This window comes from Lissotriton helveticus, chromosome 10 (genome assembly GCF_964261635.1).
Source record: "Lissotriton helveticus chromosome 10, aLisHel1.1, whole genome shotgun sequence".
NCBI lineage: Eukaryota > Metazoa > Chordata > Amphibia > Caudata > Salamandridae > Lissotriton > Lissotriton helveticus.
The window spans coordinates 36,923,883-36,950,614 of NC_136071.1; the positions used below are offsets into that span (position 1 = coordinate 36,923,883).

Genomic DNA, 26,732 nt, shown 5'->3' on the forward strand with positions numbered 1-26,732 from the left:
CTGCTTACTGTAAGTGAAATATAGCAAGTTGTACCTAACTGATCTGGTGCCAGACATGGGTTTGGGTTTGTCATCCCTTATTTATTTTTTATTCGTTTTCAGAATGCTTGTGGTATGATGTGACCTTCTTATGTGGTTTGAAATTATCTCCTGTAAGTGACTAGGTTTCCTCAGTGGTGTGACGAGAATGGGCCAATTCCCCCTATGTTGTGTTTATCTAGGGACTGGTTTCTGTGATTTAACATTCACATACGTTGTAGGTTGTCCCTTCAGATGTTTGACACCCTACATTTAAGAGCAGAATTGTACCGTAGTCCTTTTCAGGAGGGCAGTTGGTTGTTTTCTGTGAGGGATTTTGTTACCCTGTCATTATTGCTCCAATACAAGAGGTACCCTATGAGATTGAAAGGCGTTTAGGCCATTGCTTTTGCGGTCATGCATATCTAATGTATTTTGTGACTGTTAGAGAGTATCACCTTGTACCTAGGTTCCAAGCAGTGTTAAAGACTGTAGAAAGAAAGAACATCTATGTTGGATAGTAAGTTATTGATGAATTGAAGATCTAGAAGAAGGCTAGTGGGATGATGATGATGATGATGATGATGGGTGTGAGGGGGGCCTTAGAGGAGAATTTAGGTTGGGTGCCCCCAAGATTGACGACTTAAATGTTGGTATCAAAATTTCCTTTGGAAGTTGGCAAAGTAGAAAAGTATCTGCACTATGGAATGTTAATGATTCTGCATTGCTTGACCTCGCTTATACTAGGTTTCAGAGGTACGGATACATTAGTAACGTAGGTTGAGAGCAGCATCTAAATATTTATTGCAGTAAATCTTAATGGTATGCAGTCCCAAGAAATGTTTAATTTGATGGGATGTTGTGTCGAGATACAACTATATGGACTTAAATTATCCCAGATTACCACCTGGTATGTGCTTGAATAATTGTGGTTGGTAAAGGCGGTACCAGCGGTAGCAGAGAGCCACTATACCAGAGAGGAAAATCTTGTCTCCATGTTCAATCATTTGAGTGTAAAATACAATTCTTGTACAGAGGACCAATCTGCAAAGGACAACTGTGAGGAACTTGTTATCCGTTGTAACGTCTTGAAATGTTTGTCTATTAAAATGGAATAGCAGGAATGTCTACCTCCAAACCTCTTTGATAAAGAAACCTGTTGTGGAATGTGCCTCTGATGGTTATCATGATTCCCATAGTGAGACATAATTTTATATTTGTGCAAGCTGTAGCCTGGATTGATGCTTCGTAAGGTCTCGTTGTTGACTTTGAGAAATGGAAATTGGCCTTGAGGCTGTAGTTTGTCATTTCTGGTCTGAAAATCATGCCAGATTTAAGGAAAAATACTCTTGGGGACCCTATTGTGTATTTAAGATGGTGCAAGACAAGGCTAGAGCATTTGCAGAAACTAAAATCCAATAGCGAGGACTAATCTGTTTTTTATTTGTAATGGGAGTGATGCGTTGTAAACTGAATGGGTGGGTGGATTGCTTGGTACCTGTTGATCACTTATTTTTGAATGTGGGCGGAGTAGGGTTGAGGATATAGTGCATAGGTTTATTGACCACTTTGTATTTGAGTCCAGATGCTTGTATCTTCTAATATCTGTAGTAAATCTGGCAATGGTTGTGATTTTTTTTTTGTTTTTTTTTTTTTTGTTTTGGTATTTTTTTTTTATCTTCTAAACCAAAACATATCTAATAAAATGCATGTATATTATCAATGTATGTGATTTTTGTCAAAATGTATACACTTCCCTTTTCCCCCTACAAAGCATCCTATGTGGAGTCTGTGTGTTTACTATTGCGTTTGGCTGAAGTGGTTTTCCGATAGCAATGCCGTGTCCTACATGAAGGACTGGAACGGGATCTCCCTGGAATGTTGTGTGAGGATTGTGTGTTTCTTTTCCCAACAGTTGCACCTGGTTTCATAAGCAAAGGCAGGCTTTGCAGTGATAATCTGGCTGACTCCACCCAGCGAGATGATCAACCCAGGTCTCATCTTGTTGTGCAGGATATCCTGCACTTCATGGGTGAGGAGTTTGGGCTTAAAACGCCGCTCCTTCTAGCCATGAGATACATCCCTCCTGCATACATGAGCAATTATTTAAGAATTACAAGGTTTTAACCGGGCTTAATTAAACTCTTTAGTTAATTCTAACATTCTTATCTACAACCTTTACATTCCGCCCGCACAATCAACCCTCTGCAATTGAAGGGAGCCAAGGTTCTTTTGGATAACTGATTGAATTCAGATGCCTGTTCTAGATTATTTGAATAGCACTTATGTTACCTAAGGCTATATTCAGAGACAGAACAGGAATGTTATGAGAAGCATCCGCGAAAGTTCCATTTGCGCAGATATAGCAGGTTTTGTTTAGCTGTAGATGTTTAGTTCCCAGTTTGTCTCGCTGAATTGTTTCACACTATGTAATGTTATCTTCACCCTCTCTCTGCACACTTATTTCATCCTTTTTCAAAACAAATGCTGGGCTTTTGTGTATTTTTAATAGTTATTATTCCAGCATCTTCTGAAAACTGGAATTTATATTAAGTTATTAAGCTTTCTGTGAAGGAATCCTTTAGTCCCGATGCCCCAGTTGCTACTATACCAACCTCCTCTGTGCTCAGCAATCTCTGTCCCAAATCACCAGGACATGTGATATAACTCCATTTAATTTTGGCAGTTTGACTCATGACTTGTTGAATTCTGTGCTTGATTTCTCCACATGTAGTCGCTCGTGAGGGAGGCAGTCCATCAGCCAAAGCTTTGCAGCCCACCTGTACAAAAGGCACATATGAGTTCTTTCTAAAGCAGTGTGTTTTGTTTCTAATGTAAAATACCAGCACAGTACCATCCTTTATTATTATTATTATTACTAATATCACCCAGTTCCTTGACGCCAATTTTATTGGCATCCAAATATATTGTTCCCAGCAGAGTTTGTAACTCAGGTTATACGTATTGCACTCAGGTCTCTGTCGCAGGCTTCCTAAACTTAATCACTGTTTTACCAACATCCGCCTACTATCACCATTTCGATGGGAAGTCATGTTAGTAGAATACGTTTTTTAAAGGCTGACATTTGGAAAAGGGCACAGCAAAGATGGTAGCAATCTAGGAAGGGCTGGTCCGGAGCCCTCAACCCTGCTACAAAATTAAGAAACTTAGACTAAGCATAATAATGTCCTTTTGTTGTTTGGGAATAAAAGGGAAACCTTAAAATCCTATCTAGATCCGAGCTAACAATGCCGAACTTTAACTGTTAAGAGTCCTAGATGAGAAATTCCTGATTTGATGATTTGCTGAACAAGCACATTTCCCAGAGACCACCACTTCATGTCTTTAAAGGGAGGGAACGAATTTTTCACTGAATTATTTCATCCCACAGTAGTAATCACTAACCTGCAGAAAAAGATGGAATTCGACCGCTTGTGTCTTTTCTTAATACAATCAAAATTGCGAAATAGGCTGTCTGTCAACAGTAACAGCTCTGACTCAGAAGAGGCAGGGACATACTAGTTACAGTGACCGTTGCAGAAGCTGCAGAAGAATTGTATATTCCTCAGACAGACTTGGTAATGCAGAAATTCCACCAGTATGATGTAATTGCCTCTTTTGCAAATTTAGGATTTGGTTCATGATTCTGGGTGTCTGTAATATTACTTGAGTGAAATCATACAGAGCTAGTTTGTGACTTTTAACCCACTAAACTTGTAAATTCGGCCCTTGGTTACTTAACAAATAGAAATGGAGGAAGAAGGAGTACTTGACTTCATAAAATCTTGTGTTGTATGGAAATGGGCCAAGTGATTTAATGAAGAATCAAAAGTATGATAAGTGCTCAGAAACCTGCTTGCAAGAAGAAATTGTAGTGATAGTACGGAGATCCTCCAGGTGGTGGTGGAGAGTGGAGAAAGGGGATACCGATGGAGGAACAGTTTTAAATCCGCCAAATGGTAAATCCTCTTACGGGTTAAACAGTTAAGTTCTGAAAAAAGAGAATATTAGCTTGAATGTTATTGGAATACAAAATACGGTTAAGAAATCCTGGTGTATGTGACGCAGTCACTAATCATCTGAGAAAATCACTGCTGGGAGGAACTAATATGTAGATTTTGGTTTAGGACATAATTAGCTGCAATAGAGAGTGCATGCTAAGGGACTAGCAATAATTGTTAAGCTAACAAATTTTAACTAGTTAGAAATAGTAAAGTCAAGGAAATAAAGTGGGTGGCGGCTGAGATGATTAAACTATTTTGTTTGCTTTTGTTCTCCAAGGCATGGCTGTGTAAGTCTGCAAATATATGAAGAAACTTCGTTTATCTCACTATTTAGGAAGAACGTTAGGATAACCCAAATGCACAAGATACATATTTCAAAGCTTAGTTTTTATACTTCTTACCCCTCCACACACACTGAATATACACTTGGATTGGTTTTTTATTTCATCATGCTATAACTGTCCAGTGCAGATTGTTTTAGGTCCATCATTTGGTCATCTACAAATATTTGTTGTTTGGAAAATCAACATGAAAATTGCTGGGCTAGAAGGTAGTTGGTCTTCTCAAATTAACAGGAAAGTTGAGAAATATGGAGAGAGAAATACAGAGACTGAAGACCTGGCTATAAAGTGGCAATCATTTAAAGCAGTTAACGGTGGAGATCTATACGTTACATAGTGGTGGTTTGCACTGCATAGTTATGGTTCAGATTGTATTTCAATTGAAAAGGATTTTTTTGTTAATAAGCTTTATGCCCAGTGGATGGATTACAACGAAACGTGGGAATTAGTTAAGTTTCTGCATGCCATGTTTCATGACGATCTGTTAACATGAATAAGGTGAAGACTTGCAAGTTATCCGGTGGCCATTACTGTTGTTGGATTTGACTGCCATTTTGTGTCGGACATGAGTTTCAGGCAGTGTTTACAAAAAAAAAACAACAAAAAAAAATCTGTCTATCTCTGGCACAAACCTTCCTGCACAGTGCTCGCTGCCTGTAGACTGAAGTCTGCGTCTAATCTGGGATGGCCACCTGTAACATGTTGGGCGCAGAACCTGGTTCAGGTGGGAAATTTAGTTAATCATTAAAAAAAAAAAAATCACATTGGCAGAAAAACCCACGGTTAAGAGGAGTTATGGTTTTGTTTCACATGCTTAAAATGACTGAAATTTGCCAGTTATTATTATGAATACACACTGCACACACCATAATTTAGGATTTGTTCATATCCATAATTTATGGTGTTCGGTGACTATATAAATAATTATGGCTACATTCACTGGGAAGAAAACCAAGATTAAAGCAATATTATAGTTAGGCTTTGTAACTAAATCTTAACAAAAAACACTTCAGAAAGTCACTGAAAAAAAAAGTAAAAATGCAGTTGGGGTTACAAAGCAAAACCTAAACCACTTGAATTCTACTGTTCTAGTTCAGTGAACTAACTATAATTTGTATCCCCGTCATGCACTGCTTATGACTTCACACATTCCATCTCTTATGGTATATTAACTGACATCAGTGATTTCATTCACAGTCTGCAAACCTAATTTATAGGACTGCATGCACACTAATGGTCAAGCTATTTTTAACTTTAAGCCATTTCAGACTTTCAAATTACAGTAATACTAATTTATTGAAAAATACTTGATGGATTTTCTTCATACTAAGCACCACCACTTCCCAGCACAGTTTTAGTTTCATGTCCAGTTTGCTCAAATTCTTTTCAGGTTTTTTTCTGTAGTAGTGGAGAGCAAAGATTTCAATGACAGGTAAAATCGCCAATACACATTTTTGACCACCTCTTTAACTGTGGTCCCCCTGATTGGTTTGCATAAAAATCCAAATATCAAAAGTAAGCTAACCATGCTGTCTGCCAAGTGTTGTGCAGTCATCCCAAACTCCCCACCCCCTCCCCAATCCCCTATTAGCGTGAAACCTGCAATTCCAGCACAAGGCTTAACATAAGAGCCTGACAAATTTCAGGCACATCCGTTACAGAACACCAACGTTGTTAGCATATGAAACCATTTCTTCTCCCATTTAATTTTATAACCCTATTGAAGGGTCTGCATAAAAGATTAAGAATTCCACATATCTCCCAATGTTAATGTTGATTCGTTAGATGATCACATAGTTATTCGTAAATTAACAAATTTTTGACACTCCACCCTTCAAAAGTGCCTCCATTGACAAATCCGCAAAAATCTTCGAATGCAGTGAGCAAGCTAAACATGCTAAGCCTCTGTCAGATGTCGTGCAAATTTGTGAAACCACACTTAAGTAATGGGACAAGCAAAAATGCAACTGTCTGTATATCTTCTATGTATGATCTCTTCATGCCCAACTCGGGCATCTCTTTAAACGCTAATTTCTCCTACTACTGAATGATTAACGCCAAACCAATACAAAAACAATCCTGGAGTAAAGTTATAACTTTGTGGCAAGTTTGGTGTAACTCAGTTTTAACAGTTTTTTTTTTTTTTTCAACCAAAGAGCATGGAACCCTGTGGGAATTAAAATGGGAAATCACACTTTTAGGTTCCCACTTTTTCTTGGCCCCTGCTTGACAGATATGTGCGAAACTTACCATGAAGGACTCGAACTGTGTGGTGTGTTTTTTTTTTTTTTTGTTTTTTTTGGGGGGTGAGGGGAGGGAGTTGGGATGATTCTTTGAACTTGCTAAAGTTTTATTATGAAAGCAAAAAAATATGCCTTTCCTCTGGAAACTTTGACCAAACCTTAACTACACCAGTGCAGTCACCTCTGGTGTAATATTATATATATTCTCTAAAAAAATTTTTTTTTTTTAAAAAGAGCTAGTGTGACGTTAGAGTTAGGTCTTGAAGTAAGGTAAAAACTTATGTTTAAAAAAACAAAAAGCACTGAAAATGTAGCTGTTATGGCTTACAGAGCCAACTATAACTTGTGCTCCGTCGTGTACTGTTTATGACTTCACAGATGCATCGCTCATGACAAGTTAAAATGACATAGTTGCCTACATCTCCATTGAATGTTTTAGTGAAATTTGTGTAATTTGCTCTCCCATAATTATGTAAAATGTTAATAAAATTCCAGTTAAATAATTGATATGCAAATCCGTCATTTCGCGCAATCTTTCTAAACCTTCACATGAAGACACATTTCTTGTTCCAAAAAACAGTGCAAATATCAAAATCAGCGCAAACAGCCACTTGTGTTCTGTTGCTCCTGTGCATTTACAGTAAATGAAACTATGTAATTTAAATTTTGCCCAGGACATATTTAAAAGACATAATTGATCTCCTCTAAAAGTACATCATACATGATGCTGCTATTAACATTACTTCATAAACCCTTAAATCAATTTTTTTTAAAGTTGTTAGTAAAGGCAGTATAGTCCTCTAGTGTAAAATTACTATGTGTACATGTGTGGGTATATAAAATAGAAATAGCGTGAACATATTGAAAGTTATGTGGTACACCATTTAAAAAAAACAGTAGTTTCAGGTACAAGTAATACTCCATGGTAACAAGGTAAAGGCTGAGTGCACCTGATGTGGGTTGCAGGGATGTGTTCGAAAGTAGGTTAAGGCTTAAAACCAAAGCCTGTTCTGAAAAGAAGGAAAAAAAAACCCGACCGACATTGTGGAATTGGGACCGACAGACCTCTGGTCGGCGGTCCCAACCACATAATTATGATGAGACCGCACAAGGTGCGGTTGTATACGCCCAGTTCCCTATGGGAGGTTGTGCTGTGGCTGTAAACCGGCCGTAGCTCGAGCTCCCGTAGGGAAATGGAGGTCCTGTTGATCTCTGCACTGTCTGGGCAGAGAGTACACCCACTATGCTCTCAGAGTAGGGGTAGTGTGAGGTAGGAATATATAGATGTTTAGAAATCAGACTGCCATGGTTAGACTGTTTATTCTTTTCACCATGTGCACAATGAAGGTTACTTTGCATTTTTTTTTAATCTACCTAATAATCGTGGCTCATTCTTTTTATGCAAGACTACTATTGTTTCAATAAAATGTATTGAAAAGCATTTGTATCTTTCCTGTGTTTTACCAAGAACAAGCATGAGTGACCAACACTAGAGGTAAGATCTGCTTCCAGGATTCCCCAGGGGATCAGTGTCATTTATTTTCAATGTTGACAAAATCACTTGTCACCCCAGAATGGTTAGAGGTTTTGGGAGGGGATTGCTCTCGACTGGATCACATCCTACCTTCAGAACAGAACAAATGTCAACCATACTCTTTTCTAATTTAAACCCTTCATCGTAAAAGCAGGGTACCCTGAAGGCTATATCATCTCACCCATGCTTTTCAACATCTACAATGTAGTAATTACCAGCAATGATCAATGAATTTCAGCTCACCTAATAGAACTACAGACAAGGCATCAATTGTGCGTATACATGTGCTTGTAAACATGTATACTTTGATTCTATTCAGTTCAAAAACTGATTGAACTAAACTTTTATTATACATTACGCATTCAGATAGGAGTATTTCTTTGTTCTAATGTACATATAACTTAAAAATAAAAATATATATTCTTTCCTTTATGCTTAACAAATGTACGTATTACTTATGGTAAAAATGTATACATTTCATATTTATGCTTAAAATGTACATAGATAATTACATAAATAACATACATATTTGATCATATTCTTATGGATCTTTATGATCACTCCTATTGCAACATATACACACGATTATATAGAAAGCATGTGTTAATATTAACTATTCAATATGCTTCTTATTTAAAAAAATCCTAAATACATAATTAATAAAAACATATAATACTGTTTGATGGGAGACTGAACTAGGAGGCCTCCGCTTTAGCAAAACCATGGCCATTTCTCCTTATACCACCCAGACGTTCGCCCAAGCACCAAGCTCTAACCTCTGCTTTGTGTATCATTGGGACCAACACCACCCCACGCAGACTGCCTTTGCTCCTGATAAGGTTGATTTTCTCTTTCCTGAAGTTCATGATGCTTGATTGGCGACATGCAAAAATTGATGCTCTCTCTATTGACATCCATCTGCTCTGGGAGGATCATAAGAAGACTACAGAACAGGTAGCAGTCTCTGAACAAGCCCTCCAAGACCTTCACCCACAGCGAGTGGATAACGCCAGTGCATTGAGGAAACTCTCAGATCGCATCGGATACTGGAGGGACGTGCCGAGAAAGTGAGGGCCTCATACGCAGGAATAATTGGGTTTCCTGGGGGATTGAGGATTTCAGTCCTACCTTTTACATAGAACAGTGGCTACAATCTGTGGTTGCCCTGGAAGGTCTCTCCTCCACGTATGTGGTGGAACGGGCACAAAGAGTCCCGGGACATGTCCCTGCAGCTCCTACTTGCCCAATAGTAGCTAAACTCTCTAACTATAGGGACCGTGACCGCATCCTGCAGCAGGCCCGACACCGTTACCTTATTTTGGAGGACCATCAAAGGTATCCTGACTTAACTTCAGTGGTGTGGTTCCGCAGGGCCTCTTTAATAGCCGAACAGAAAATACTGCAGGGTCTGGTGCTTAAATACGCCCACTTATTCCTCTTCCACCTGAAAATGATGCATGAAGACAGTGCAAATTTCTTTACTAATCCCGCTGAAGCCCAATAATGGGTAGATGAACGATCTGTTTGGGGCTTGTATTGAGCTGACTGGCTATGCCTTGTTCGCTGCGCCACAGAACAATCTGCCTTCCCAGGCCCATATGTAGGCGGGTTGCCAATCCGCATTTAGACTGCTGCTGCGCTATGTACAGTTCAGGGGCAGACAATAAATACTTGTTCCGGAGAAGACTCTAGAGATGCACTGTCCACGCTGGGCTCTGGTTTGGCTACTAGAGTCCCGTCAAAATCTATTGACAACCTGATTTAGCTGTCATTCGTTGTCCGTGGCTTTTGTCTGCTGATCTATCTGCTCGTTCTTTACTCTCCCTTCTTCTTTCCCTCCTTCTGTCTTCCTGCCACTCGTCCCACATCCGCTCCTGCCGTGGAGGCCCCAATTTGTGCCCTGTTGGATTTCAATTGCTTCCACTTTTACCTCGCTGCTTATGATCCTAAATACATCTGCACCCTGCTGCAGAGGTATTCCCTGTTACCTGCTGCTGAGATGTACTGGGTTCCGGCTGATTTCTGCCCTCCCTTTCTCCCCCCCCCCCCCCCCCCCCCCCCCCTCCACCCCTCCAAGTACTATCCCAGTTGCTCCTGAAAACTGTGATAGGTGCCAGCTGAGATTTGCCTTTCCTTTTCTCTTCTCTGTTTTCACTCCCTGAAATTTCTCTGCAACTCCCTTGTTGGGAGCAGGGTTTATTTGTTTGGCTGGATGCTTGTTTTATCACTGTCCCCACACTTTGTGCGTGCTCCATTGCGAGACATTGGGACCCTTTTGAACTGGTAATGTGCATACACCAACCCATATTCCTTCTTCCATGCCCCCAAGATAGTGTGTTCACTCCTTTGCTGTCAACTTTATTTTTGCAATTACATTCTCCACCATGACTATTTCAGTGCAGGGACAATACACTTTTCTTACCTGGAGTGGGAGGGGCGATGAAAGGTTATCCAATCTAGTCACAGCTGGAGAGGTCAAATTATTAGCACATTCTATTCCTGATATATACACTTTTTGGATACGCGCTGGTGTTCCTTTCTGTGTATGGAGGAGTCCTGTGTTGACCCAAATGGCAAGTACGCGCTGACCATTGGACCCCTGGATGATCGACCCGTGGTACTGGGCTCGATTTATGCCCCTAACTCTGATCAAGCCTGTTACTGGGCTACGTTCTGAAATATGCTGTCTCCTTGGTCCGACATCCTGTGGCTATTGGGAGGGGACTTTAATGCTGCTTTGAATTTGTCCAATAATTGGCCCCCTGTACCCGAATACACAAGCGGCCCATGACACATTAGTGTTTGCAGACTGGCTCCGCCCCTGGTCACTGTGATATTTGGCATTTCCGACACTCAAGAGGGAAGGATTAGTTACTTACCTGTAATCCTAGTTCTCTTCCAGGGGTATCGTCATCAAAGTCATAAGCATTAGAATATTCCCGCCCATGCGCGGGACCCCGGAAACAATATATTATATGTGCCCCATATATATATATATATATATATATATATATATATATATATATATATATATATATATATATATATATATATATATATATATATATATATATATATATGCAATTGCAGCCAAATAAAACAATAGAGCTGGAATATGCCGTGAAGAATTTCCACCATACAGTGTATTTTGCATTAGAAACATGAGAAACTACACCAATGCTTGTTTAGAAACTGTTTTAATGCTTAGAAAACAGTAGAAATTCTCATAACACACTGTAAGCATATACAGCTCCCAGGCTGCATTGCAAATCCCCAGTCTAAAAAGACTGAAAAGCTAACCTGTAGCTGAATGTACTAAAACTGACGCTGTGCCTTTAAGGCACCTCTGCCCCTAGCTTCCCATCATGCCTCAGGGGTTACAGTTAGGTCAGTTGTTCTTTTCGGAGACTGAAAACCAAACCATGGTAATAACAGGTTAAAAAACATCTCCTATGTAATAAACAAAGTCCTTTGCCCGGGGAGGCGGGAGGGTTGCTTATGACTTTGATGAGGATACCCCTGGAAGAGAACTAGGATTACAGGTAAGTAACTAATCCTTCTCTTCCAGGGGATCCTCATCAATAGTCATAAGCATTAGAATAGAGTAGCGAGCCTCACCTCATCCCTGCGGGCAAAGGAATCAACAGATAACATTCATATCCGTAGGCCCAAGAATAGGCCTTATTCTACCCAAATAGGTTTCTCAAGGAGGCTTGCCCTACTTGAGAATCCGCTCTGGAATCAGACTCTAGGCAATAATGCCTTGTAAAGGTATGGACTGATTTCCATGTCGCAGCCTTGCATTTTTCTGACATAGGAATGTCATGCAAAAAAGCTATTGTGGCTGCTTTCCCTCTAGTGGAATGAGCTTTGGGTGATTGCATCAAAGGCTTGCCAGCCAGCTGGTATGCTAGTTTGATACAAGAGACAATCCATCTGGAGATGGATCTTTTGGCTGCTGCAAACCCGGTCCTCATTGCACCATAATTGACAAAGAGTTGGTCTGTCTTTCTGGTGTCCTTCGTTCTTTCTAGGTAAAACTTTAGCACCCGTTTAAGATCTAACGAGTGCAACGACCTCTCAGCTGGGGTCTATGGGTTAGGAAAGAACGAAGGAAGGGTAATCGTTTGATTTATATGAAAATCCGATACCACCTTTGGAAGAAAAGATGGGTGAGCCCTCATTACCACTCTGTTGTGGTGAAACACAGTGTAAGGTTCCTTGGTGTAGAGTGCTTGTATCTCGCTAACCCTGCGCGCAGAGGTTATTGCCACCAAGAAGGCCGCCTTCCAAGTGAGATGCTGCAAGGAGGCCTTGTGTATAGGCTCAAAAGGTGTAGACATCAGTCTGGAGAGAACCAGGTTCAACTCCCAGGGAGGAGAAGGATTTCTCACAGGGGGATAGACCTTCTTTAATCCCTGAAGGAAATCCTTCACCACTGGGACCTGAAAAAACGATGTTTGTGTAGGTGATTTTCTGTACGCTACTATGGCGGATAGATGAACCCTAATAGAAGCGTATTTCAACCCTGATGTCGCTAAGTATAGGAGGTATGGCAGGACTACCTCTTCTTGTCCTTTGGTGGGATCAAAGCCATGGTCCTTACACCAAATGAAAAATCTTTTCCACCCGAACGCATAAGACGCCCTTGTGGAAGGTCTCTTTGCCTCTCTTAAAATATTCATACATTCCGGAGGCAGATTTAAGTGTCCATATTGCAAGACCTCAGGAGCCATGCAGTCAGGTTCAGCGACGGGAGGTTGGGATGCAGGATCCTCCCGTTCATCTTGCTCAGCAGGTCTGGCCTGCACGGCAGACGTCTGTGTGGACACAGCGACAGATGTAACAGGTCTGGATACCACCATTGTCGCGGCCAATCCGGAGCAATTAGGATCATGTCCATGCTCGATCTGATGAGCTTGGCCACCACCTTCGGAATCAGTGCCAGAGGGGGAAAAGCATAAGCGAACATTCCTGTCCACTCCAGCAGGAGAGCGTTCCCTTGTGTCCCTGGCCGGTGGAACCTGGACGCGAAGGCGTGGCATTTGGCGTTTTCGTCGTCCGCAAATAAGTCTATGTCTGGACGACCCCAGCAACGGAAGAGTTCTTCGACTACTTCGTCGTTTAGCACCCAGTCTGGCTGATCTTCGAAGTGCCTGCTGAGTGCGTCCGCTTTTGTGTTTAGCTCGCCTGGAAGGTGTGCTGCCACCACCGACAGTCCCCGAGCCAGAAGCCAGTGCCAGATTGTCTGGGCCTCCAGAGACAGAGGGCGAGATCGAGTTCCTCCCTGCTTGTTCAGATAGAACATAGTTGTAGTGTTGTCCGTCTGAACCAGGATTTTGTCCGTTGTTATTGCTGGAAAGAACGCTTTGAGCGCCAGATGAACTGCTCGAAGCTCCAGCATGTTGATGTGGCATGTCTGAAGGTTGGTCGACCAGCGACCCTGAATCTGAAGATGACCCATGTGAGCACCCCAGCCTTCTAGAGATGCGTCCGTTACCACAGACCGCGAAGGAAGAGGTTGCTGAAAAGGGACTCCCTGCAGGACATTCCGAGGGCGAGTCCACCACTGTATTGAGGTCAGTGCTGCTTGAGACCGGATGATTCGATCCTCCCAATCTCCAGTCGCTTGGTCCCACTGATCCTCCACAGACTCTTGTAGAGGCCGCATCCTCAACCTGGCGTTCGGTATTAGGAAGATGCAGGACGCCATGGAGCCCAATAGAGACGCTACTTCTCGCACCTTTGGACGAGGAACCTGAAGTATCTTTTTGCATTTTTGCCCCATGGAAGATAGTCTCTCCTGCGAAGGAAACGCTCTTCCTAACTTTGTGTCTAGAACTGCTCCCAGATAGTGGATAGTTTGCGTGGGCTGCAGGATCGATTTTTCTGAGTTCACGTGGAGGCCGAGCCTGTGTAGTTGTTGGAGACACAGGTGACAGTCTTTGGTGGCTTGACGAGGCGACGGACTCTTCAGGAGCCAGTCGTCTAGATATGGGTACACAAAGAGACCTTTTTTGTGTAGACACGCCGCTACCACTGCCATGCACTTGGTGAAGACCCTTGGTGCGGATTTGAGTCCGAAAGGAAGCACTTTGTACTGGTAATGCTTGGTCCCTACCAGGAACCTCAAGTACTTTCGATGACCTGGTGTAATAGGAATGTGGAAGTACGCGTCTTGTAAATCCACCGAACACATCAAGTCTCCGATTTGTAGATGAGGACATATTTGGTGGAGTGCCAACATGCGAAACTTCTCTTTGACCACCACTTTGTTGAGGAGTCGAAGATCCAAAATCGGTCTGAATTTGCCTTTTTGATCTTTTTTGGGGACAAGGAAATATCTTGAGTACACTCCTTTCCCCCTTTGGGATAGGGGTACCTCTTCGATTGCGTTTTTCTTTAAGAGGATGCTCACTTCCCTTTTGAGGAGCTCTAGTTGGTACGAGCAAGACTTTTTTGGAGGAATCGGTTGTGGTTTCTTCCGGAAACGTAGCGCATATCCATTGCGCAGTATATTCAGCACCCACCGATCTTTTGTGATGCTGACCCACTCTGCCAGGTGATGTGCAGCACTTCCTCCCACTGGAGTGGGTAACGGCGCCAGAGGAAGCCACTGCTCAGGCCTTGCCTCCTCTAGGCGTGGTAGAGGACTGATGATGTCCGCCTCTGCCTCTGCCCGACCTTCCTCCTTTGTATTGCGGCTTTCCTTGTGGCTTGTTTTGAGACCATTGAGGGGTTTGAACCCTCTGTTGGCCTCCCCGGTTCTTGTTGGTCTTGAAGCGTCGTTTGAACGGCCCTTTCTGTTTTTCCAGACCAACTGCCTTCACTGTGTCTAACTCAGTCTTCATACGGGTCATTTCCTGATCGGCATGTTCCCCGAAGAGTGAAGATCCGGAAAAAGGTAGATTGAGGATGCGCTGTTGGGCATCTGGTTTGAGTCCAGTTAAACGTAGCCAAGAGGATCTCCTCGCACATATCCCATGTGAGTAGGCATGTCCTGCTAGAAGGGCGTTATCTGCTGATGAACTAATCATTTGGTTTGCCACCAAACAGCCCTCCGTCACTGTCTCCTCAAAGTCCTTCTGGTCCTCCTTGGGCAATTTCCCTTTGAATCGTTCCATGGAGTCCAATAGGGCTCTATCGTACCTTCCCAGAAGGGCTGATGCACTAGAGACTTTCAGGGATGAAGCTGCTGTGCTGCATACCCTGCGTCCCCAAGAATCTTGCGTCTTGCTGTCTTTGTCAGGAGGAACTGACGAAGAAGGAGCGACTGTGTGATTCTTCTTAGCTGAGGCTACTATAACTGAGTCCGCCGCAGGCTCTCCTTTAACAAAGATAGGATCTGAGTCAGCCGGCCTATATTTCTTCTGGATACGTGCCGGTACTGCCCTGATCGTTGCTGGCGTGAGGAAAACCTCTTTGATTGGGTCCATTATCCCTGGAACCAATGGGAGCAAAGGCCGTGTATATGATTTGTGATGAAGGGTCTCAAAAATCACAGTAGTGGACACCTCTGGAATAGCCATCTCTATACTAAGTTTGTGAGCACCCCTTTGCAAGACGTCCAGATACGTGTTGACGTCGTCAAGCGGGGAAGCTCTTGAGCGAGGGCTGTCTGCCAGCGTTGGAGAGTAATCCCCTTTAGAAGATCTAGATGAAGATGAAGAGGAGTATGATGGAGTTCTTCTTCTCCTGTGGTGAGAATACTGCTTCCTCACTGGTGATCTCCTAGGTCGTTCCTCCCTTCGAGGAGAACGTGATTCCCTCTGATGCACTGGAGATCTCGATCTCTCAGTCCGTACCTCCTTTCTCGGTGTTCGAGATCTGGGTTGTTCCGTCCTTGGTGATCGGGAGACCCTGGGGGTATGCGACCTGTCCGCTCTTCTCTCTCGTGAGCGTGATCGGTGAATGGTAGGACTCTGTCCATCTGCCAGCTGCTGAAGAGGGGACCTGTGGACTGGACTCAAGTACCTTTGTAGTCTCTCCGTTGCTCCAGAATCCTTCCAGTTACTCAACGGAGCATACCATCTTGGCGAGAGTCTTGTGATGTACCGCCGCTGGGGACTCTTTTGCACAGGACTCCTACTCCTAGAAGAGGACCATGAACCAGAGGCACTTAAGGAGGAATGGTGCGAAGCAGATTGTGTCACTAGGACTGTCGAAGGCACTGAAGGAGATCTCCGTCTCACCGGTGTTGGAGGACGTCTCAAAAGCCTTTCCCTCGACGTCGAACGCCTCTGCGGCGTCGACGGAGTGATAACCTTCGACGTTGAATGCTTCGACGTTGACCTGTGGTCCCTCGACGTCGATCGGCGATGATGAGCCGACGACGGAGTCTTCTCCCTTGACGTCGAACGGCGTCGTTCTGCCTTCGACGGAGGTCTCGACGTCGAACGGCGTTGCCCTGCCGTCGACGGAGGTCTCGACGTCGAACGGCGTTGCCCTGCCGTCGACGGAGGTCTCGACTTCGACCGACCTTGGTCTGTCGGCGACGGAGATGTCAATCGACGTTGTCCTGTCGTCGACGATGCCCTCGACGTTGACCTGACATGTAGCGACGGCGGAGGATCGGACATCCTCGACGTCGAGCGCCGACGGGCCGTCGATGACGATCCCTTCCTCGACGGCGAGCGTCCGAGGGGGCTCTTACTCCTCGACGCCGAGCGCCTCTGCGGAGACGTCGGCGGAGGTGTCACACTCTTAGAAGCCTGTCGACGTTGACACGACGGCGGGTGTGATCTGTGCCTCGACGCCGATCGTCGCCTGGTTGACGACGGCGGAGGTGATTTAAATCTTGACGTCGATCTTCTCGTCGACGGCGATCTCGTGGCTTCTCTCGACGCCGATCGTCGCCTAGTTGACGACGGCGGAGCTTTCTTCGTCGTCGGCGAACTTTTCGACGACGACTTCCTCATCGACGCCGGTCCCGACGTCGACGGAGCTTTTTCTCTCGAACTGTCCATCAGATGCCGTTTTTTTCAGCGCCGAGCCCGGTGCTGAGGTTGATGGACGCTCTGACTTGCCTTTGGAGGGAGTTCTGGGTCTCTTTGAACTCTTCCTCTCTGTAGATCTTCCTCTCATGGATCTCTGGGCCAGACCAAAGAGCCTGTTCCTCTCTCTGTCTTTAAGAGTCCTGTCAGACAGATTTTTACAATGTGAACAGTCTTTAGGATCATGATCCTCTGGCAAACATAAAATACAGACCTCATGAGAGTCTGTTTTTGCCTTCTTGTGGCCACAAGAAGGGCAATCATCAAATAATGAGGGCATCCTGACAGGAAAACCTCACAAAAAATCGACTGCTAAGCAGCTATTTACTTGACCCTGATGTTAAAAGTCAAAGTAAATCAAAAAATTGTTCTATAGAAGATTTTCTGACTGAAAAAGGCAGAAAAGTGTGGAGCTGTGTATCCAGGGTCCTTCCTGAAGGAGCCGGAAAGAACAACTGACCTAACTGTAACCCCTGAGGCATGATGGGAAGCTAGGGGCAGAGGTGCCTTAAAGTCACAGCGTCCGTTTTAGTACATTCAGCTACAGGTTAGCTTTTCAGTCTTTTTAGACTGGGGATTTGCCTCAGCCCTGAGGCAGGACATACTGGAAAGCGAGCGGTTAGCGCTCTAGACTCTGACACTTCCTGGGCTATTTAGCCCCTCGTCGGCCCTAGCGCGCAGCGTTGGCGCGCAGCGTGGCGCCTACTCCTGCGCCTAAGACGAGCCGAAGACCAGCCCGTCTGCGCCCGTCCGCGACAGGACGGGGCTAAGGGGCTGGAGATTATGGCGCGCCCATCACATGTCCTAGAAACATCGTCTACCACACGAAGATCATATACTTCGCAGGTATTGCTTGCGATTCGTGTTGATATGTCCCATGCCTGTACTTTTTGTATTGATACTCCGGCTGAAGGTCCTTTTTCCTGTTACAGATGCCATAGACAGTTTGATCTTGATATGAACTGGAACATGCATTCACAGGTAGCTGAGGTCATACCAGCAAGAAAACTAGATTTTGTTCCTATTAATATACAGGCAGATAACTCCATTAGGTGGAGTAAAAATCTACTCTGTAATACTCGATCTTTAGTGAAGCATTCTACACAGATATGGGATCTTGTACTGACTGAGGAGCCAGACCTCTGTTTTTTAACAGAAACCTGGCTTAAGCCCCATTTGGTTCCAGCTATCACACTTAGTGTCCCATTAGGATATAAGATTGCCAGGGTTGACCGCTTAAAGAAAACTGGAGGGGGGGTGGCAATTGTTTATAAAGAGGATTTGAATTTAACTATACTGGAGGAAGTTAGTAATCCTCAAATGGAACTACTCATTTTTAAACTTAGTCCTAATCCCAGAGATCAAAGGAAGGGTGCATTGTTGTATAGACCACCAGGTCCGATTGGGACTTTTCCAGTTGTGCTAATAGAGGCTTTAGCACCATTTGTACAAGATAATCAGGATTTCCTCTTGGTAGGGGATTTTAATGTCCATAGTGAGCTAGAGGACTGTAAGGAGGCAAGAACTCTCCTAATGGACCTAGACTCCCTAGGGCTGAAAAAGATCAATGACGGCCCCACTCATGAGGCAGGCCATACGTTGGATCTGGTAATGTCCAACTCACCTTTAATCAAATGTATGCCTCCTGAACAAGTAGACTGGACAGATCATTTTATTTTAAAGTTCCACACTGCTACTAACAATAAACCTCAAAAGCGGAGTACTCTGGCCACTAAAAGGAGGCCCTGGCATAAACTAACGGTGGAAGCCTTTAGAGATCAGTACAAAGCTCCCCTGTATGGACTCACTACAGGAGATATAACAACAGAGTTGTACAGGTTTGACGAGGCAGTTAAGGATGCAATAAATAATACTATCCCCCAGAAAATCTATAAACCCCGCCCAGCTAAAAAGCAAGAAATCTGGTTTTCTGAAGATCTTTGAAACAAAAGACAAGAAAACTGGAAAAATTATGGAGACGGTCTAGAAAGCAGGAGGATAAAACACTCTATAAATCCTCTTCTAAATTGTACCATAAAGCCATCAGGACTGCGCGGAAAAACCATATTGCTGCACAACTTATAGAGGCAGGGAAAGATTCTAGAGTTTTGTATAACATCTTACAAACCTTTACCAGACCAGCAGCCTGTGAGACTGTTGAGGTAGCCACCCAAGAGCTGTGCAATGAGATTTCTACCTTCTTTATGGAGAAGATAGAGGCTATCTATGAGAAGATAATGGCCTCAAAGACGGCTGTGGGAACAAATAATAACAACATATCCCAGTCGAGTGTACTATCAGGACCACCTACTCAATGTCTCTCTAGCTTTCCTCCTATCTCTTTGGAGGAGGTAGTCTCATTGGTTGCAAAGATCAAGAGTGGAAGTCCCTATGATAGCATTCCTGCCCGCATCCTGCCTAAGCTGGTAGAAGTTCTTGGACCAGAAATCCAGAACTTGATTAATCTTTCCCTCTGTACAGGGCAGGTTCCTATGGACTGGAAGAGGGCGCTAGTAAGGCCACTGAGGAAGAATACTACCATCCCCTGGACGGAGTTGGCGAATTTAAGGCCCATCTCTCTTCTCCCCTTTTTGGGGAAGATTATAGAGAAATATGTAAATCGCCACCTATCCAGCTACATTGAGCTAGTAGGCGGTCTGGATCCTTCTCAGTCGGGATTTAGACCAAGACACAGCACCGAGACCACCTTGCTGTCAGTCGCAGACGATCTACGCATGTTCCAGGATAAAGGTCATTCTGTTATCCTGGTTCTGCTGGATCTGTCTGCGGCGTTTGACACCGTGTCATACGACATCATGACAGCCAGGCTAGTTAACATCGGCCTGGAAGGCAAGGCGTTGTCATGGCTGAGGAGCTTCCTGACAGGTCGTACCCAAAGGGTCACCCTGGGCGATTATCGGTCAGAGGAGTTGGAGATCTCTAAAGGGGTGCCACAGGGCTCTTGTTTGAGCCCTACTCTTTTTAATATCTATGTGGCCCCCCTAGCTAACATCATGAGATCGTATGGATTTATTCCAGTGTCATATGCAGATGACACCCAACTCCTCTTTCCTTTTAAAACCCTTACGGTGGAGGTCAGGAACTCCTTTGCCCAGGGGATGAAGGCGGTGGCAAACTGGATGGCATCTAACCTCCTGCAGTGTAATGTTGCAAAAACGGAGGTGATGCTGTTCGGTGAGGCCAAACTTCTGTGGACCCCAGACTGGTGGCCTCAAGATCTTGGCCCGGCTCCAGAACCCAAGCAGGTAGTGAAAAACCTTGGCGTCCGACTTGATCAGGAGCTTTCATTAAAACATCATAGCAATCAAGTGGTGGGCTCCTGCTTCCATATCATCGGGATGCTACGAAAGGTTTTCCCTTTACTACCAGACTCTACTAGGAGAACCTTGGTGCAGGCCCTAGTATTGAGTCGCTTGGACTACTGCAATGGGCTGTTGTTGTCAACAAATGAAGCGGTAATCTCTAGACTCCAGGTAGTCCAGAATACTGCTGCCCGTCTGGTCCTGAACAAGCCCTCTCGCACCCCCTCTAAACCCCTTCTGGAGAAGCTGCATTGGTTACCCATCAAACAGAGGGTGAAGTTTAAGATCTGCTGTACAATGCATAAGTGTCTACAGGGAAATGGTCCAGCATATCTGATTAATAAATTCTCCTGGTACACACCGACACGCTCTTTGAGATCCAGTGAGCAGGCATTGTTACAGATTCCAAAATTTAGCAAAGTGAGACAAGGGGGAAGATCTCTTACGGTTGCTGGTCCAACTTTGTGGAACAGCCTCCCACTGTTTTTGAGACAGTGCAAGGACCATCTTCCTTTTAGGAAGCAATTAAAGACATTCCTTTTTCAAAATTGACTTATGTTTATGGTTAGGGTCCGCTAGTTGCTTTTTTTGGCTGCCAAAGGCGCGGAGATACTCCTTCGGGAAGTGATCCTAGCGCGGTACAAACACGCAAATAAATAAATAAATAAATTTGCAATGCAGCCTGGGAGCTGTATATGCTTACAGTGTGTTATGAGAATTTCTACTGTTTTCTAAGCATTAAAACAGTTTCTAAACAAGCATTGGTGTCGTTTCTCATGTTTCTAATGCAAAATACACTGTATGGTGGAAATTCTTCACGGCATATTCCAGCTCTATTGTTTTATTTGGCTGCAATTGCTTATTTTTATATATATATATATATATATATATATATATATATATATATATATATATATATATATATATACACTGAAAAAACCATAGGTTATAGACCATATATAGTTAGGAATTCGCATTTACAAAACCTTGAAAATTCACTGAAAAAACCATAGGTTATAGACCATATATAGTTAGGAATTAGCATTTAAAAAACCTTATTTTACTCCCACAAAACCATTGAAATTCCATATATAGTTAGTTGCACTAACTATATATCGCGCACCCGCAATCCACTGCTGATCATGTCACATATTACATCATTCATGACATGGTCAGTGACATCACTGATGACATCACTGATGACATCTCAAATGACATCACTGATGACATCACTGATGACAACATCCAGTGACTGTATGTTTCTGTAAAGTTAAAATATGTCTTACATATTGAAGAATGAGTGGAAGTATAAGTGTCTGGACGAAGGATTTAGTAGGTGCATGACTGAATTTATGAGTGAGTGATTAAATGTGTCTCACTGAGTGCATAGGTTAGTGACTAAACTGTCTTAATTTGTGCATCAGTATGTCTGTTGTTCTGTAAACTGCTGCATGTGTTGATCAGTAGCTATATAAGTAACTATATGGGTTATTGATTGATTGTCCAAGTGTTTGTATGGGAGACTGAGTGTGTGTGTGGCTGGCTGGGAGGTGTGTGACTCTGTGCAGATCAATGTGTACTTGTATCAATGATTGTATAAGAGAGTAAGTATGTGTTAGTATATGTTTGAAAATGTAAGGTACTCTATGTTTAAATGGAAAATGGAAAAAATAGAAAATGGAAGTGTGATTGATTCTTTACAGGACTGACTAGGTGTGTGAGTAACTCCATGGATGAGTGGCAGAGTGTGAGTGTCTGTATAGGTGTATGAGTGCATATGATAGTGTTGTAAAGATGAGTGATTGTATGTATGAATGATTGTATGGGTGAATGAGTGAATGTGTGTGTAGACGTAGGAATCAGTGAGTGCGTATGTAGTAACTAGTATTGGTGTGTCAATGGTTTCAAAAATTATACTCTGTATTTAACACTGGGTGAAACAGAGGTTATATTAAAATGTGAGGAGATGCATTGTATTGTCACATGAATGATATCATCAGTGATGTGGTCATTGATGTCAAATGAGATGTCATCAGTGATGTCATCAGTGATGTCATTTGAGATGTCATCAGTGATGTCATCAGTGATGTCACTGACCATGTCATGAATGATGTAATATGTGACATGATCAGCAGTGGATTGCGGGTGCGCGATATATAGTTAGTGCAACTAACTATATATGGAATTTCAATGGTTTTGTGGGAGTAAAATAAGGTTTTTTAAATGCTAATTCCTAACTATATATGGTCTATAACCTATGGTTTTTTCAGTGAATTTTCAAGGTTTTGTAAATGCTAATTCCTAACTATATATGGTCTATAACCTATGGTTTTTTTCAGTGAATTTCAATGGTTTTTTAATAGCAAATATCATAAGCTGTCGAATGTCAAGTACGTGGTAAGTGAAAACATTTTCGTGTTTATGCACACTGATCTGCTTTGAATGGTGCCCCCCCCCCCTCATTTCTATTAGGAGTACTCTCTCTTTGCAGATAGTGAAAGGTAGTTAACGCAGGCCTTTGCCCCCGTTGTAATCCGTCGTGCCTGCTTCTCTCTCCATTTGATTGATTGTTATCCAAGTATTTACTGTTTTAGAATTAGTTCTCTTTGGTTCATTCTCTATTTACAAACAAACACAGAGTCGCAATACTCTGTTTAGTCTTTGCAGATAACGAAAAATCGTGTAAAAAAAAAAGAAAAGGAATCGAGCAAAATCAGTAGGCCACTAATGGGATCTCTTTTTGACCTCGCTAAAATAGAAACATTAGGAACAACCCCTCATGACAAATACAAAACTAGTGAGATGAACTGAACTCCACACAATGATGGCTGCAAAACAGCTCGGCTCCGCCACCCACCCCGCCCAAAATAACGATAAAGAGCGGCTGCCATGATTGGTTGCGGAATGGCCACAACGGAGCTACGAAATGGTGCTGCTCTCATGCTAACCCCAGCTTCGGTCTGAAACATCCAGAAACACTGTAGACTACCAATTCGATCAGTTCCGGTAGCGCCCCAATGTAACCCGGTAGAGAAGAACTAGCCCTCCCCTCTTTGACTGATGGTTCTTGTTGCCTGTCCCTTCTGTTGTCATTTAACAGAACTATTTAGCCTGCTGAAAGGGGTTGTGTTTCGACCGCTGGTTGGTGGAGACATTTTGACTATATTCTGGACCTGCGTAATGCGTCATATGACGCGCCGCGTTAGCGCATCCGGAAGTCATCCGGGGCGCGCAGCGCGTAACGTAAGCATAACAAGTCATGTGACTTGTTAATAAAACTTTTCATTGGTTCATTTTACTTTTCTTATTCTAATGATGAAAGCCTTGGTCATATCACCTAAAAATTACGCTTTTAATTACTTCCGAACATTATTTTCTCTTAAATATATGTTATAATGTTCCAGGCTAATGTACTTTCCCGGAAATTTTACAACTGTCCTGCAAGTAAAATATATTCTTTTTTCGAGAAAAAGAGCGTTTCTTCGTCCCATGACGGAGCCGTTGAGCAAAAGAGGGTCGACCTGCTGTCTTAGTCGCCGATACGCCTGAATATGAGATTCTTATCGATCACTTTATTTTGCAGGAATAGAAAACACAACAGCCCTTGACCATTTATCTTTACTGCGTTCCTTCGTATTATACCTTTTACCCTTCATGTAATTGGTCTGCTTTATTTCACTTGCCTTTTAATGATTCTAAAACAGTGACTATTATTAAAAACTTTACCAATGTATACACTACTACCATGTTTTCTTTTAAAAACCTTTATTGTGAAAATTTCATTATACAAATACGAGCCTATAACCACGTGGGCCTGCCACGGAGCAAACTGTAATCGTATATGATGAATAGACATTTACACTGTAGAGGAACGTAACGGGCGGGCCATTAGGTTGCAAAAACTAAGGTGTCTAACAGTTACGGAATCGGTGGACGTACATTTTATAATTAAAATACGACAGGGCCAGTTACAATAAAATTATCTAGATATACATTTGCGGGCAAGTACCATGGGTGACGTTAATTCGAATTTTCAACAGTACAGTAATCAATAACACATCAGAACTTAATATCAATAGGGATGTCGAAATATTCAATCAATTCTCGTCCCCGCCCGCCATGTGCTTCAAAACTGCATACGTATCTCGTGATTTCAAGGTTCTGCAACCAGTACACAACAAGGAGTTACGAGTCCCATTTATTCCGGCGCCATTTTGGGCGAGGACGGGCAGGTCCAGGATATAGTCAAAATGTCTCTACCAACCATCGACTATGATGATGTTCATATGCTGTATTTATTAGAGTAACACTCATCTGCCCACATGAAATTAATTTACCACAATCTAAACATGTCATTTTAATCTTTCCAAAGTTCTTCTAAATATTTGGGACCGTTTCCCTTGCCTCTGAAGCTCTCAGTGCCACTTCTTTGATGAATGTACTAGCAGGTCAGGGGTTCTCCTCCAAATCTCTCTTTTATGCAGCACTATAATTAATTGGTGCCACCTCTCCATATGACGATGCATGGTATAGTTACCACAACTATATTTTTTTTCGGTTCCTCTGGAGAGTTCATCGTGGCAGATGAAGCGTGTAACATACCGGGCATTTACCTTTTTTTGCATGTACAGGAAAGGAAAAAAAAATCGAGCGTCCGAGTTCTAAGGTGTCCCAGGGCCATTTTAGTGGACCAGGCCCAAATCCAAAGAACAGCCATCTCACAGGCTAATGGGGCGACCCACGCCGAGTTTCAGCATTGTAGGATGACCACACAAGTACAGCAACTTGCTAGACATCACCTCGGTGCCATCCGGATCTCGGCGCCCCACTGCAGATGAAGTGCCTCTCAACTATGAAACCACCACGGTGACATCCGGATCTTGGCGCGTTGTGCTGCCTTCGGCCTATTCGCACATCGGTCCGCTACTGACGCCATCTCACAGGCTAATGGGGTGACCCACGCCGAGTTTCAGCATTGTAGGATGACCACACCAACTTGCTAGACATCACCTCGGTGCCATCCGAATCTTGGCATCTCAACGCCTAGTGGTATCTTCCATACAGAAAATATTGTTACGCTGCCTTTGGCCCCATTCGCACATCAGTCCGCAACTTAGACATCACCTCGATGCCATCCGGATCTTGGCATCTCAGCGCCTTGTGGTGTCAGTCAGAAAATATTGTTGCGCTGCCTTTGGCCCCATTCGCACATCAGTCCGCTACTGACACCATCTCACAGGCCAATAGGGCGCCCCACGCCGACTTTTACCATTGTACGATGGCCACACCAGTGGCACAACTTGCTAGACATCACCTCGGTGCCATCCGAATCTTGGCATCTCAACGCCTAGTGGTATCTTCCATACAGAAAATCTTGTTACGCTACCTTTGGCCCCATTCGCACATCGGTCCGCAACTTAGACATCACCTCGGTGCCATCCGGATCTTGGCATCTCAGCGCCTTGTGGTGTATTCTCTTCAGAAAATATTGTTGAGCTGCCTTTGGCCCCATTCGCACATCGGTCCGCAACTTACACATCACCTCGGTGCCATCCGGATCTTGGCATCTCAGCGCCTTGTGGTGTCTTCTACTCCGGAAATATAGTAGAAAATATTGTTGCGCTGCCTTTGGCCCCATTCACACATCAGTCCGCTACTGACACCATCTCACAGGCCAACAGGGCGCCCCACGCCGACTTTTACCATTGTACGATGGCCACACCAGTGCCACAACTTGCTAGACACCACCTCGGTGCCATCCGGATCTTGGCATCTCAGCGCCTTGTGGTGTCTTCAAATCAGAAAATATTGTTGCGCTGCCTTTGGCCCCATTCGCACATCGGTCCGCTACTGACGCCATCTCACAGGCCAACGGGGCGCCCCACGCCGACTTTCAGCATTGTAGGATGGCCACACCAGTGCGGCAACTTACTAGACACCACCTCGGTGCCATCCGGATCTTGGCGCGTTGTGCTGCCTTCGGCCTATTCGCACATCGGTCCGCTACTGACGCCGCCTCACGTGCCAACGTATTTTCTCCGCATTTTACACCCTATGCCGCATAACAGGTCATGTGACTTGTTTATAAAACTTTTCATTGGTTCATTTTACTTTTGGTTTCCTAATGATGGAAGGCATGATCATGTGACCTAAAAACAACACTTTTCATAGGATGAAAACTTTTTTTTTTTCCCAAACGATGAAAGCCCCACCTTGTTTCTGGATGTTTCAGACTGAAGCTGGCGTCAGCATGAAAGCACCACCATCTCGTAGCTC

At 43.6% G+C, this 26,732-nt stretch overlaps 1 protein-coding gene across 1 annotated transcript in view; it reads left to right on the forward strand.

Annotated features, from left to right (window-relative positions):
- TBC1D25 (TBC1 domain family member 25) overlaps nucleotides 1–26,732 on the forward strand; it is a 127,461-nt gene that overhangs the window by 28,825 nt on the left and 71,904 nt on the right. The gene's annotated exons all lie outside the window — the stretch shown is intronic.